We start from the raw sequence: 5,108 nt of genomic DNA, 5'->3' as shown, positions 1-5,108 counted from the left end.
ATGTTGGTATTGGTGTAACGGTGGCTCAGCATTTATCTGAAACAAGTCTGGTATCACCATGATTTCTTTTCCCTGAGCTGTCTAATGCAAAGAACATTTTCCTACTTTGGACTTAGCCATGCCCCCTTTCAAACACTGGGCCTTGTGTTTATCTGAGATCCAAATGTAGTCTCATGTCAGCATGTTTTGCAGTAACAGAGTAACTCTCTATTCATGATTAGATGGTAAACATCACTTGTTAGGGTATGGCGGACAGACAGCATATGTAATTTGGAGGCTCACAGGTTTTCCCAGCTTGTGAAAAGACCATTTCCTCAGGACTCAGTCATCAATTGATAACACAAGTTTTTTTTTTTTTTTTTTTTTTTTCGAGATGGAGTCTTGCTCTGTCACCCAGGCTGGAGTGCAGCGGTGCAATCTCAGCTCACTGCAAGCTCCACCTCCTGGGTTCACGCCATTCTCCTGCCTCAGCCTCCCAAGTAGCTGAGACTACAGGCAGCCGCCACCACGACCAGCTAATTTTTTGTATTTTTAGTGGAGATGGGGTTTCGCCATATTAGCCAAGATGGTCTCGATCTGCTGACCTCATTATCCACCCGCCTCGGCCTCCCAAAGTGCTGGGATTACAGGCGTGAGCCACCGTGCCCGGCCTACAAAGTAGAACGACTTTATTTGTCTCAGTGGATTGGCCTGGGAGAGGTTACATTTGTTACCTTTCCAACATGATTCTACTTGTTCATTCTGTGGCATAATGTGGTTAAAAAAAAAAAAATCATAGGAATTTGCAGCCGGAAAGTTTGGCCTCAAGTTCCAATTCTACCAATTACTCCTAATCATGTGACCACGGGCAAGCCATTTAATCCACCAGAGCCTCAATTCTCTCAGCTGTAAAATGCAAAAATACAAACACACAGGTGTTGCTGGGATCAAATGGAACTGTATATATATACAAATATGTTTTTCTTTTTTATTTTCTTCTTAATATAATTTTTTTCTTTTCTTTTTTTTTTGAGACAGAGTTTTGGTTTGTTGTGCAGGCTGGAGTGCAGTGGCATGATCACAGCAGCCTCAACCTCCTGGGCTTAGACGATCCTCCTGCCTCAGTCTGATGAGTAGCTGGGACCATAGGTATGTACCACCATGCCAGGCTAATTTTAAAATTATTTGTAGACGGCTGGACACAGTGGTTCACGCCTGTAATCCCAGCACTTTCTTGGAGGCCGAGACAGGCAGATTGCTTGAGGCCAGGAGTTCAAGACCAGCCTGGCCAACATGGCAAAACCCTATCTCTACTAAAAATACAAAAACTAGCTGGGCGTGGTGGCACACACCTGTAGCTACAGCTACTCGGGAGCCTAAGGCAGGAGAAATGCTTGAACCTAGGAGGCAGTGTCTCAAAATTTGAGAGTGAGGCTCAAAAAATAAATAAACAGGCCAGGCACAGTGGCACATGCCTGTAATCTCAGCTACTTGGGAGGGTGAGGCAAGAGAATCGCTTGAACCTGGGAGGTGGAGGTTGCACTGCAGCCGAGATTGCACCACTGCACTCCAGCCTGGGCGACAGAGTGAGACTCCGTCTCAAAAAAAAAAAAAAAAAAAGCTACAGAGAATCTTGTTAATGAATGTGCCAATGTGTTGAGGCAAAGAACATGTATGCACAACTACTAGTTTTATGTCCTCCCACTGACTGGTATCAAAGTTCTTCATTAGGGAACTTGTGGGCAAATTAGAGGGAGGTAAAGGGGTTTTCTTGATTACCTCCCAGAATTCCTGCATCTGTTGCAGCACATGACGGGTTCTGACACGACTTTGATAGCTTCAGCAATGTTAAGGCCATTCATTGCTCCTGCAAGACGGTGTTGAGTTTGTTGATCTCTGGTCAGTGGTTTGCCTAACTTTATGTTTCATTTTTTGAGGCTGGGTGCAGTGGCTCATGCCTGTAATTCCAGCACTTTGGGAGGCGGAGGCAGGTGTGTCACCTGAGGTCAGGGGAGGCTGAGGCGGGAGAATCACTTGAACCTAGGAGGTGGAGGTTGCAGTGAGCCGAGACTGTGCCATTGCACTCCAGACTGGGCAACAAGAGCAAAACTCCATCTCAAAAAAAAAAAAGTTTAATTTTTTATTTTTTGGATCCAATTCACTTGATTTAATTTTTTTTTTTTTTTTGATAGAGTCTCGTTCTGTCACCCAGGCTGGAGTGCAGTGGCACAATCTCGGCTCACTGTAGTCTTCGCCTCCTGGTTTCAGGTGATCCTCCTGCCTCAGCCTCCCAAGTAGCTGGTACTACAGGTGCATGCCACCGTGCCTGGCTAATTTTTTTTTTTTTTGAGACGGAGTCTCACTCTGTTGCCCAGGCTGGAGTGCAGTGGCACCATCTCGGCTAACTGCAAGCTCTGCCTCCGGGGTTCAGGCCATTCTGCTGCCTCAGCCTCCCAAGTAGCTGGGACTACAGGTGCCCGCCACCGCGCCTGGCTAATTTTGTTTTTGTATTTTTAGTAGAGACAGGGTTTCACTGTGTTCACCCGGGTGGTCTCAGTCTCCTGACCTTGTGATCCACCCGCCTCAGGCTCCCAAAGTGCTGGGATTACAGGCGTGAGCCACTGTGCCCAACCTAATTTTTGTATTTTTAGTGGAGATGAGGTTTCATCATGTTGGCCAGGCTGGTCTTGAACTCCTGACCTCAAGTGACCCACTCGCCTTGACCTCCCAAAGTGCTGGGATTAAAGGCGTGAGCCACTGCACCCGGCCTTTATTTCAATTCTTTAGTACTTTACTTAAATATTTTAATCAGTAACTTGCTAGTCTCCATGGTATTCAAGCGAGAAAGAACATCTCCCCAACGCCAGTTCTCAAAACTCTAGAAGAGGGATTCAAAGGCATAGCCATTTCTTTTCTGAGCATGAACTTCTTCAATAGAACAGAAGACAATGCTTGGTGTGGTCAACACCAGTAGCACGGATTCCACAGATTAGCTGTATATCAGTCAGCCGGAGAATGCTGAGAGGTACTCCAGATGTCCTTTGAACACTGGCATTTTAGAAGAGATCTTGATCTTGTTATATTTTCCTCAAACCCTTCAGGGAGTAATTAACCTACAGGCTGTTGACTCCAGTTGCTGAGGTTTCCTTACAGCACCCCAGGGCACTTGACTGAATGGAGATAGTCTCCACAATGAATTCTGCACATTCTCCTTTAAGCTACCTTGTATTAGAGTTCTCTTAGAGGGGCGGAACTAATAGTTTTTATATATGGGAGTTTATTAAGTATTAACTTACATGATCACAAGGTCCCACAACAGGCTGTCTGCAAGCTGAGGAGCAAGGAGAGCCAGTCCGAGTCCCAAAACTGAAGAACTTGGAGTCTGATGTTTGAGGGCAGGAAGCATCCAGCTCGGGAGAAAGATGTAGGCTGGGATGCTAGGCCCCTCTCTCCTTTTCACATTTTTCTGCCTGCTTTGTATTTGCTGGCATCTAATTAAACTGTGCCCACCAGATCAAGGGTGGGTCTGCCTTCCCCAGCCCACTGACTCAGATGTTAATCTCTTTTGGCAACACCCTCACAGACACACCCAGGATCAATACTTTGTATCCTTCAATCAAGTTGATTCTCAGCATTAACCATCACATGCCTTCTAAGCATTTTTTTTCCGGAAGTTGTGCAAGTAAGCCAAAACTCAAGGATCATCAAACAGATTGTAACAAATTGGGCATTTGAGATCTTTCAGCACCACCATCACATACTTTGTCGCCTGCCAACAGATGTATTCAGCAGGGTTACCATCTCCCAGGGCAAAGCAATCACATTTATCTCCAGATCTAGACATAAGAATTGTGGTGTCTCTCCTTTCAGTCCCTGTGTATGTAACTATATGTAACATACACAAGTGTGTAGACACAGGTATATTAATATATAGGTTTATGTTTCAATTTTAGTTTTTAAAACTGATTTAACATTATATTGTGAGCATTGTCCATGGACTACTCCTGAAGCAAGGAAAAGAGGGAAATATAAGGCCCTGAATTTCATAATATTGTGCTTTCCTTAGGGAACTAGATTCTTGTCTGGCTGAATCCGTATCTATACTAATCTGGGCAGTTCTCAATTGCATGTAGATTTGCCTGAGTTGAACTGAGTTTGACCAGTTCTAACTCTGCACTGTAATGGTTTTTTGTTTGTTTTTAGGCAGGGTCTCACTCTGTCACCCAGGCTGGAGTGCAGTACTGCGATCTCGGCTCACTGCAACCTCTGCCTCCCGGGCTCAAGTGATCCTCCCACCTCAGCCTCCCAAGTAGCTAGAACCACAGGTGCACGCCAACACACCCTGCCAAATTTTGTATTTTTTGTAGAGACGGGGTTTTGCCGTGTTGCCCAGGCTGATCTCAAACTCCTGAGCTCAAGTTATCTGCCCACCTTGGCCTCCCAAAGAGTTGGGATTACAGGCGTGAGCCACCGTGCCTGGTGTGTCTGTGCTGTAATTGTATATGAGGGTATTCCTAGTGTTACTTGTTTGGAATTGTAAGATTATTTAGGGAATCCTTTTTTCTCTTAAGGGATAACCAAAAAGTATTTCCTTTTATTAGTCTTTTTAAAAAGTGAAACATAAATGCTTTATTATGGCAATGGTATAAAAACTAAATAAGCTTTAACTAAAAACAAAACAAAACTTAAAAAGTGAGTTTGTTTAGAATTAAAAGTTTTTTTGTTTTTGTTTTTGTTTTTTGTTTTTTGTTTTGTTTGTTTTTGACAAGCCTTGCTCCGCTGCCCAGGCTGGAGTGCAGTGGCATGATCTCGAGTCACTGCAACTTCCACCTCCTGGGTTCAAGCGATCCTCCCACCTCAGCCTCCAAAGTAGCTGGGACTACAGGCACACACCACCACACTGGGCTAATTTTTTGTATTTTTTGTAGAGATGGGGTTTTGCCATGTTGCCCAGGCTGGTCTTGAACTCCTGGGCTCAAGTGATCCACCCACCTCAGCCTCCCAAAGTTCTGGGATTATAGGTGTGAGCCACCACACCTGGCCCCAGTTGTTCTTCGTCTAAAACAAATTCATCGTAACTTGATGAATGTTGCCTTTCTTTCTTTCTTGGTGATGATTTGCTGCAGGTA

The 5,108-nt window shown here is 44.8% G+C and overlaps 1 pseudogene; it reads right to left on the bottom strand.

Annotated features, from left to right (window-relative positions):
• Positions 1 to 2,770: 2,770 nt before the first annotated feature.
• LOC100580600 lies at positions 2,771 to 3,733 on the bottom strand (annotated as a pseudogene).
• Positions 3,734 to 5,108: the final 1,375 nt, after the last annotated feature.

Source organism: Nomascus leucogenys, chromosome 2 (assembly GCF_006542625.1).
Source record: "Nomascus leucogenys isolate Asia chromosome 2, Asia_NLE_v1, whole genome shotgun sequence".
Lineage (NCBI taxonomy): Eukaryota > Metazoa > Chordata > Mammalia > Primates > Hylobatidae > Nomascus > Nomascus leucogenys.
This window is presented reverse-complemented; position numbering and strand designations above follow the sequence as displayed.